This window comes from Adiantum capillus-veneris, chromosome 10, assembly GCF_014529385.1.
Source record: "Adiantum capillus-veneris isolate H3 chromosome 10, ASM1452938v2, whole genome shotgun sequence".
Lineage (NCBI taxonomy): Eukaryota > Viridiplantae > Streptophyta > Polypodiopsida > Polypodiales > Pteridaceae > Adiantum > Adiantum capillus-veneris.
In genome coordinates this window covers 118,389,305-118,400,178 of record NC_140940.1, presented here as the reverse complement: position 1 = coordinate 118,400,178, position 10,874 = coordinate 118,389,305, and the positions used below count along the sequence as shown (strand labels likewise).

Genomic DNA, 10,874 nt, shown 5'->3' with positions numbered 1-10,874 from the left:
AATACCTCCAAAATTTTCTCTTCGAAACAATACTACCTTCCACAAAAGGGTGCTTGAACATCATTTGGTCGACAAAAAGACATAACCAAGTTCATACATGTGCTTCCACAAAAAGGAGTCTCAAAGCATCCACATAAAACATACTACCATCCACAAAATTTCAAGGTGTTCGTTGGCCAAAAAGACATAACCATGCCCATACATGTGCTTGCACAAAAAGGAGTCTTGCATCCACATCAAGTCATACATCAATGGTTGGCATCCCTCCTTGATTGAAGAGATGTCTATTTGTATCACGTTTCCAAAGCTCCATTGCATTTGAAAGGTCCAAATCATCTCTACCTTCAATGGCAATTGTCATCAATGCATTCAAGCTCTCTATCTCTAGTCAATTCCTCCATTTGGTTTTGATTTTATTGCAGGCACTAAATCCCCTCTCACAAATTGCACTACTACAACATTGTACAAGAGCAATTTGAGAAAGGTTCAATATATTAGGGAAAACATCTTTCCAAGTGGCATTATTTGCAAGCAAAGAAGCCATTTCAACAAGGCTCATTTTGGAAAAATCAATGCCGGCTTGGCGTTTGAATTTCCTAAACTCAACCTTGAAGGCCTCCCCATCAAGAATAATTATCATTCCCGTAATCCTTGAGCAATCTCTCATGCATAGGATGTTGAGATGGAACCAATATTTTGATTGCATTCAAAATGGAATTATCAACAAAGCGCTTTTCAAGGCATTCACAAAGTTTCTTTGCATACTTGAATTGAAAATCTAAAGCTTTATGCAAATCCACACCTTCAACATCCCTTGTGATTTTTTGACCAAAAAACATGTCTCCCTTCAAGGAGGTCCTCAAAGCATGCATGTAACCATTGCTTGCACCATAATCGGGCATGATAGGGTATCCACCAATACCTCTTTGAGCCGCATTCAATTCTATGACACGCTCATCCAAGTACTCATCCTTAATACATAGGATTGTGCTTGTAACTATTCCATGAATGGTGGTCACATCTACATAGTCCTTTTGAAATCTCAAGCTCAAGTCCGTTACCTTTTGCAAGACATCGGCAAGAAAATGCATAGCATACAAGCGTTCAAAAGTGCTCAAAAAATCATACAAATCTTTGCGTTCCTTCTCCAAAGCGACAAGCAATGCATCCATTGACTTACAAATTTTTGTAATGCAAGCATGACGACTAAGTCAACGTATCTCAAAGATAAGTTGCATTTTAATTACCTCACAATCAAATTCCTCTTGTAAACATTTCAAGGCATCCATTCGATTTGAACTACTTGTAAAATAGTTAGCTATGCCATTCACAAGAACATCAATTCTTTTTGCAAATTTTTTTTTCTTACTTGTGTCGGATGTGGCTAGATTTGTGCGGTGTGCAACGCAATGTGTAGACGTTAACATTGGATTCACCTTTTTCAGGAGTGTAGCCACTCCTTTTTTCCTACCCACCATTGTGTTGCAACCATCGGATCCAAATGCAATTAATTTTGAGAGATCCAAATTAGACTTCTCTAATTCAAGCATGATGGTATCAAAAATCCCCTTTGCGGTGCTATCATTGGTGCGAATAATGCCATAAAATGCATTGCAAGGCATAGATCCATCCTCGAAATAAGAAAGGTACATAACCAAATGGTGATGAATGGAAATATCCGTGGACTCATCCACCACCACTCCAAACCATGGACTCTCCCGTACCTTTTCTAATGATTCATGCATTATGGAATTTGCAATACATTGCAACATTTCAGAGCAAGCTTTATCGTCATTATAGAGGCTTGTCATCGATTTCACATCCAAATCCTTCATTAAAGCAAGCAAAGAAGGATATAATAAAATTGACAAATTGTTTCTCCCAATAAAGTAAGCCGCTTTGAACAAGTTAAGCAAGGAGTCTTCTTGAGTTGCATGCATCTTCTTCAAACCCTTTTGCATAGCCGGTTTTCCAAACACTAATGCATTTCGTGCATACCTATGGCATTGTGTGCGTGCATGGCTAAGAAGGTTACTTGTTGTGAAATGTTTAGATCCTTTCTTAGAATAACTACATCGAGCATGTGGATACTCCAGGAAATACGTGCAAAAAGTCTTACCTTTTTATCATCATACACAAGCCAAGGTTTAAATCGGTCCAACCATTCATCTTGCCATAGCTTTCTACGAACCTTTTTCTTATCCGACTCCGTACTAACCTCTCTTATATTCTCATTATCAACATCAATAACAATGGTGGAAGATTTCTTACCGGCTTTCTCATCAATTCTTGCCTTTTTTGAAGCTATCTTTGTCAAGGTTCCATATTGCACCAAAGAACGTTGATTACTCTTTCGGTCCATGGCACTATACAAAAGCACCGCAACAAATCATTTAGTTTATAAACATCTTTCTCCACTTGTAAAACAATTAAAATTTCACATTTGAAGAGATTAAAAGTTGAACAAAATCAAAACTAATAAACATTCTAAAAATGAATACTTAATATGGACTAAAATTTGCGTGATACGTATGCAAATCTATAATATTATTAAGCATTTTGACAAATGTTCCATTTTATAAGTCCATGATGGCGTCGTAGTTGCACTAGTAAGAGTAGTAAGCTAAACAATCATTTGAAGAACTATCCAAACATCTCTCACCTTGAGAAGAATATCACAAGGATTCATTAATTTACTTTTTCTTGATGGTTTTAGCAAAAGAGGGCATGTTTTTTCTTTGAGGTGTTGTCAAGCTTGACAAAAATAGACACTTAGATTTTTTCCTTTGTAAATCGTGGTGTTGTCAAGCTTGACAAAATGCTAAAGTTCACTGAGGAGAAGAGGGTGGCCACATGGGATACTCACAATGTTCGGGAAAAATGTGTCTTAGCTTAATATCGTGCGGTTCTCAATTTTGAAAATGCCGATTGAAGGCAAGGGAAAAAAGAGAAATGCCATCCCAAAATAGAGAAAAATAATGCAAAAACCCTAAACATAAACTTAATTTCCTCTTTGCAAATTCAAGAAAAGGAATTTTGTAGAATAGTGCAAAAATCCAAAACATAAACTTAATTTTCTAAAGTTTTCTCTCGGCAAATTCAAGAAAAATAATTTTATATGTTTGAAATTATGATTTTTCGCCAATATTGGAGGCTGGAGCGTACCTTCTGCCGTTACAGGAGCACTGGAGGCTGGAGCAGCTCGCAGCTATCTCGTGGATCTTCACGTTCTTTCCCTTAGGAGGCGAGACTTTGCCCAATGCAACCTGACTTGCCTCCTCCTCCTCTACCTGCTGCCCTCAGCCGCTGTACGCACTTGCCTCCTCCGCCTCCACCTCTGTACGCACTGAGCAGTGAGCACTCCTAGCTCTTCCCGTGACTCGACGCACGCTGCTGCATGCAGCACTGGCCAAAAACGCTGGCGGCTGAGGAGTCAAGACTCACGACGGCCTGTATAGTTGGCTGTCATCCTGGTAAGGTCAAGGCTCAAGCACTAAGCAGTAAGCCGTGGACGGACCCTGGACGGTGGTCGTGAATCGTGATGATAGCTATTAGCACTCTCTCTCTCTCTATCTGTGTGTGTGTGTGTGTATGTGTATGTATGCGAGGCAGCAGGCTCGAGTTGACTTCTGAGAGGCTGAGACTCGAGATGTCTAGATTGAGCTTGCTCAACAATGATGGGGGAAACCTGATATGAGTTTTGCGATGGGAAGTTGGGTTGTAGGCTGCGTTGTGTGGTTCAGTCTTCAGACTTCAGTGGAAATGCTTTGGCGATGGTGTGAATAGTGACCGTGTGAGGCTTGAGCACTGGTTCGACTGATTCTTGAAGTGCAGCAAAAGTTAAAACATAATTTTCATTTTGAAATTTGGGCTGTAAGGTAGCGCCATAGCTTAATGAGAGTATTAACGCTCACATATGTGAGTTGTAGTTTTCAAATTTCAATCCATGTGGCATGGATGATGGACAATACATATTTGAATTTGATAAAAAATTGTTTATCTTTGAAATTTGAATCCGAGTCCCGACTCTTCAATCTCCAGAGGCCAACTCTTTCTCTCTTTCTCACATGACACACACACTCATATATCTATATATATATTTATATATATAATCAGACTTCCTCTTCACTTATATACAAAAGGGAAATCTCTTTTTTGTAGAGATTTAATAAGGGGATTTTCCTACTTCTTGCTAGGCATCAAGGCATATCTCCTTTTTGAGCAAATATGCACCTCTACCATTTTCCTTTCGGAGACCACTCCAAAGGGCAAATTCACTTTGCCAAACGGCACGAATGTGAACTAAGACACATTTTTCCCGGACACTGCTGATAATAACCAAGAGAGTAGAATGAACATTGATAACTTTGATTTTGCACATGAAGGTGCTAATGATGATGCCCCCATGTTTGTTAATTATCTTGTCACTAGGTTGCAACAAGCTATGGGCAACCCCGCTTTGCAAGCCAAAGTTACTCAACAACTTCGTGCTTAGGGCATTTCCTTTCCTCTCCAAGAGGAGAGAGAGCTTAGGATGCCTCTTGATGAGACCCCCAAAAGAAGAGACTCTTCCATACGAGAGGAGGAATCCAAAGATCAAGAAAGTAATGAATCCCTAAATTCCTCTGAAGATGTGGCTCCACGAAGAAGGTGGAGTAAACGATTGCCAACTCCTCCCAAGAGGAAACGGTTAACCCATAGTCCCTCTCCTCGTCACTCCAAAACGGAAGAGAGGAAATGAAGGAAGAAAAGGGCAAGAAAGAGGTCACCCTCTTCTCCTTTTTCTTCACCTTTCTCCTCTACCGATGAAAGCTATGGCTATTCTCTTAGAGAATACAAGAGGGGAGGACATCGCAAATCTTACCCTGCATGGCGAAGGTCACAAAAGCTAAAGAAGTTCAAAGAGGGAGGAAAGAGTATCTCTTTTCTCACCTATGATGGCACCTTTGGTGCTACCGACAAAGTATTGTCCTTCAAAATCAACAATTTGATGCGGCCTTTGGAGACGAGGGCTTCACGGAGTCCTCCAAGCTACGCCATGTAGCTATGCAGAAAATCGGCTCGTCAATGGTGGGCTAGCCTTCGTGGCAACGGCAAAGCCCCAAAGACATGGAAAACTCTACGAGTTTCCATCATGAAGCAATTCCTTGCAAGCGATGCAAAGGAAAAAGTGCTCACCGAATGGCGAAGTTTGAGGCTTCTCTCTCATGAGTCTATCCACAAATATGTGGACAATTTTTGGGATTTACATCTCAAGGCTCTCTTCATGAGAAAGTCATGTTTGAATCCCATGCTCCTCCCTTTGCGGGGGGCATTCAACCTACTCTTCGAGGAGTAGAGACGTACTATTATTGGCCTACCATGAAAGTGGACATACAAGAGTATGTTTCAAAATGTGTGGTATGCCAAACGACCATGTATGATAGAGGGAAGCAACCTGGATTACTCCAGCCATTACCAATCCCTAATTAACCATGGGAGAGTATATCCATGGATTTTATCTTTGGATTACCCAAGTCTATCCATGGGAACACACGAATATGGACAATAGTCGATAGGTTTAGCAAGAAAGCACACTTTATCCCTGTCAAGAAGACTATTAAAGCACACCAAATGGCAACTCTCTTCATTTCCCAGATTTTCAAACACCATGGATTTCCAACATCCATCGTGTCAGATAGGGATCCTAGAATGACCAATAATTTTTGGAAAGGTCTGTTCAAAAATCTAGGTATAAGATTGAATTTCTCTTCGGCCTATCACCCACAAACAGATGGCCAAAGTGAGATAGCTAATCTTACGATTCTTGATCTACTAAAGACCTATGTTATAGAAGTAGATCAACGTTCACAATGGGAAAATTATTTACCTCTTGTAGAGTATGCGTATAATAATACTATCCATACTTCTACGAGGAAAGCACCTTTTGAAATCATAGAGGGAAGACCTAAAAGTCCCTTGCTACTTAAAGTACATGGGAAGATCTTCGCTGCCGATGAGTATAGCCATGACCTGCAAGCATCTTTTCAAGAGATTAAGGAGGCTATATCCATCTCCCAACTAAGGCAAAAAGCTGTTGCTAACAAGCACAGAAAGACCTTAACGTTCAAAGAAAACAATTGGGTCTTACTTAAGCTTCCTAAGGCTCCATTGAGGCAAACGACGGGCAAAAATCCTACGGGACATCAAAATTATTATGCTCAACTAGCAAAAAGATACTATAGTCCTTTTCAAATTTTGAAGCCAATCAATGAGGTGACTTATCAACTCAAGTTGCCTAACCATTGGCTCATACAAAATGCTTTTCATGTGAGCCTACTTAAGCCCTACAAAGGAGAGCCTCCAAATGAACCAATTATTAAAGACCCTCCCGAAATTGAAGACCAAGAAGAGATGCTACAACCCGAAGCTATCCTTCGGCATGAAGACAAGATACTACGACATGGTAAGATTATCGGACGGTATCTTGTTAAGTTCAAAAATCATCCTTTTGAAGATGCTAGATGGATGCAAGGAATCCAGCTTAAGGATAGTATGAACCTTGTCAACGCTTACAATGCTACATTAGAGTAAGCAAATGTACATGTTTCTTTTAAATGATCAATGTTTTTGTCTTATAAAGACTAATTCTCTCCTTACTGTGCACGAATAAAGTAGTATGCATACTAAGAATCATGTTTGTGATGAGGACATCTCTCAAACACCATGTAGAATTTGTCACTCTACTTGGGAGGATGAAATGGACTAAAGAGCAGACATGCTTGCGGCAGCTATGTCTCCTAAGCACCAAATGGATTAGTCATCCATCTTTGAATGATGTCGTAGGGTAAAAAGAAATCCTCTACCCGCTAAGACAAATTGACTAATGACTATGGCTTTATCTCTTTTACCTCATAGTCGAGGACGACTATGATTTCAAGAAAGAGGTAATGTCATAAAATCTAATATCTAACCAACCCAAATGACTTTCTCATATTAAACTGATCATTTAATGTGGGATAATAAACAAGAACAAGGGTTAGAATATAGACATGTGCTTACGGATCTATCTCAACACGGGGCCAATGGTAAAGGGGTCCAAATGAGGAATGGTCTGTCAAAGAGCAAGGTTAAGCAATGGAGCTTAAAAGACCTTAGGGTTAGCTTCATTAAAGAACTCCAATGGTTAGTGTTAAAAGTCCTTTGACCTTAGGTAGGCTAGGGCTGAGCTTGAGGTGGGAACGCGACCTAAGCTTGAGGTGCTTATCGTGCTTGATGACTAAGGTGCTTGAGATGCTTGTCATGCTTGATGAATAAGGTACTTGTGGTTCTTGTCATACTTAATGAGCAAGGTGCTTGAGAAGCTTCCCATGCATGGGGGGTAAGGTGCTTGAGTCAAAAAGAGACCCTACAAAGGAGGGGGAAAGTCTCAAAGTTAGGGGAATCTTTGACTTAACCTCCCACTCACCCAAAGGGCATCCTTTTCTCAAGGGGCACATGGGACACATGTCAAACTCTCTCTATGCTTAGCCACATGGTGTGCTTGAATGCTATTGGTTGGGATAAAGAGGGGTCCAATGAACTTCTAGTTCCATCCAACAAATATCTAGACATTTTCAACCTCTCTCTCTCTCTAAGGGGTAAGGAGGACACTTGTCCAAAGACCACCCATGTACTTGAATGCATGCTGCATGTGGTTGGCTAGGGGGAGAGGGGTCCAATGAGCTTGAAGCATGTGGAAAGGCTAGAACTCGCCCCAAGCAAGCAAGGGGGGTGCTGGGGGGGGGGGGGGGGGGGGGGGGGGCGTACACACACACACACACACACACACACACTCATTTTGTGGATTATTCTCACTTGGTGAAAGTTGAGGAACTCCACCTCCTTCTCCAAGATTGTGAGAAGTGAGAGCTTACACCAACACACTTGGCTATGGAATGCAAATCCAACCAAGAACCATGCTTCAATGCTTAACCTTGCCATCTTCTCCATCTTCATTACTATGCTATTATGTATGCTAGCAACAAGAGTGATGATAAGTAAGGAACTATTTCTTTCTCCTATGGAATATTTCTTCTTTCTCTTCCCTATCCTCATTCCCTGCTAGCTCTCTCCACCTTCGAAGGTGTTTGAGGCCTTGAGACCGAGGCGTGGGATAGTTAATGCTTTCTACAAAGTTTATGTTATGCTTGTGATGCGTGAAGCTTTCCATCTTCATTGCATCACCTAGGTCACAAGGAACACAAAGATTGTATTTTACCAAGTCTCTCTTGATGGAAGAAACTATAATACAAATGCCTATTGGAGGGGGGACCGGCTCCGTATGAATCCGGTCCTCAACTGTTGTCATGTTCTCTAAACACTCTCTCTTGCAAAAGTATTGTTCATGCCAAGTTAACTAAGTACCATGTTTATGTTGCTACCATCAATTAAGTTCACCCACTATTCTCACAAAGTAATCTTACAAAAGTGCTTCATCTAATTTCTTAATTCCACTATTCTCAAAGTTCATAGGCCATTTCCATTACACCCTCAAGTGTCCAAGGGCAAGAGCCCTAGCAAGGTGAACACCAAGTGAGCACAAGGTGTCCCTCTAGAGTGTGACCCAACAGGGGATTTGAACCCACAACCCATAGGTTGAGAGGCCAAAGCCTTACCATTAGGCAAACTCTTTGGGGACCATTGTATACTCTTTTCTTGTAATGCAAAGCTATCATGTTTCGTTTAGTCATGAATGGTTCTTGGTTGTAGCTTCCTTAATCGTTGAAGATCAGTGAAAGTTAATGTTGGTTCAATCATCTCATCAATGAAGTCTCCAAGAACCGTACCTACCAATAGAAGGGAGCACCATTAATCAGGGCAAATGTTATTCCCTTACTAGCACATTAAAAAATGAGAGGTTGAGAAGTATTGAATAAATCCAAAGAAGAGTGTTTAAAGCTCAAAGCTAGATGGTTTGAAATGAAAATGACAGAGCTGGAGTTGGAGCAACAAATGCCCAAACTCTCAAGGAAGAAGAATCCAATTGCTCTAGAGGATAAACACTCGTCGGTGACGATTTTGAGCCCGTAAATGTAGCTTTATAGGCTTATGAGGCAAGGCTCAAATTAGATTAAAACTTTTGAACAACGTAGGAAACTATGCTTTGATCTAGTTGTAGAAATAATGCCGGCTATTTTAGAGCAACAACAAGCCCAAAACAAATATCCTACAAGAAATGAGCCTAAGGTAGCTCTAACAGTTCAAGCAAGTGAGAAAAGTAAGGATTCTCTTGCAAAGGAGGATCCATGCCATTTAGAAAAGTAAGGAAGCTCTTGCAAAGGAGGATCCTATGTTGAGGGAAAGTGGAAGCTATGAAAGATAAGAGTGGTGGGCATACTCAAATTGAATTTGGATTGACCATACCAAAAAAGCACTTCCATGAATGAACGAGTACAAGAACAACTATTCCTTGGCTACAAACAAAATTTGGGATTGCCAAGATACAATTCCCCTTGTACACCAAAACATTCTTAAGAAAGCAAACAAGCTTATCCATCAGGCAATCTCTCTAAACATCACCACCAGGTATTCTAGTCTCACCATCTGAGTGATGATCTCTTCTTATCGGGTGTGTGTGTGTGTGCTAATAAGAAGAGGAAAATGGTATAACCTTTCTATCAACCGAGTGTGGTAGATTGGTTATGCCATTTCCCTCTTGAATAACAGGTCTTGAGTTCAACTCTCCTCGTCGGATAGATCTTTAAGGTCTCTTGGGATAGTTTCCTACGACGTTAAAAAATCTCTCTCTCTCTCTCTCTCTCTCTCTCTCTCTCTCTCTCTAGATCAATTGGCCTCTTGATATTGTTTCTACAACATTAATGTCCATTTGAAAAATCCAACAAAAGTCTATGCTTATAAAGTAATTTAACCATGAATAGCCACTGAAGGTCGAGGCAGACGTATAATAAGCTGCCCATTTGAGGTATGGTAATAAGACAAAAGTTTGGCCAACGCACATAGGTAATGTGGAAAACGACAACGATTGAGCAAGGAAGAATACATCAATCCAAAAGATGGAAAGGAGCCATACTTTATGTTGCTGCCCCACAATTTCACACCTACAACTTCATTCATATCATGTTTGGCTAGTGCATGCTTTGACATGTCTGACACAAAGCTTAAACTCTTTGCCCAAATAATGATGCAAAATCCCTAAATCTGACATCACATCTACATATTCCTGAAATGTTCCTCGTCCTAACACTGCACGGAAGCATTACCTACGCAAAAAAAAATTATTTCTTTATCATGTATTAAAAGGAATCCTTGATATATATCTCTGATAATGTCCATCAAGACCCCTTCAGAAGATCAACTTTCTGAAGCTGACTTTACATCTTTTTCTCAAAAAATGGAGATAGAAATTGTTCTACTTGAGGGAAGAAATTCTGAAAACAATAATTTTTGTTATATTTGTATTCGAAAGGAAATTTGTTCCTTCTCAACTAAATTGATTATTGGAGGGGGCTTTCAATTTCCAAGTGGCTTTGGATTAAAAAAAATGAGCCATCTTTCTCAAGCATTGCTCCAAAGGGAACGTAGAAGTATGGTAACATGAAGCTTTGAGATGCAAGTCTGGCTAGCCGAGTCTCGTGGTTTCATCTCCATAGGACAGAGCAAAATAGAGCCTTCTTGCTTTCCTTGCATGTATGGCAAATGGAGCCATTGCAGATGCTTCTTCCAATGAAGATTCGAAGAACGTAGTGGAGGATGTAGATTGGGCTTTTGGTGTGCAAGCCCCAACTTTGAATAGCAATTTCCATCTTGCCAATGACTATGCCAATTTCAGGACATCCTTGCTCATGGCATACTCCAGTAACAGAAACCTCATTGCCCTTTCTTTGGGTCTGGTT

At 40.4% G+C, this 10,874-nt stretch overlaps 1 pseudogene; it reads right to left on the bottom strand.

The window, feature by feature from the left end:
* Window positions 1-241: 241 nt before the first annotated feature.
* On the bottom strand, window positions 242-1,961 carry LOC147449527 (uncharacterized; annotated as a pseudogene).
* Window positions 1,962-10,874: the final 8,913 nt, after the last annotated feature.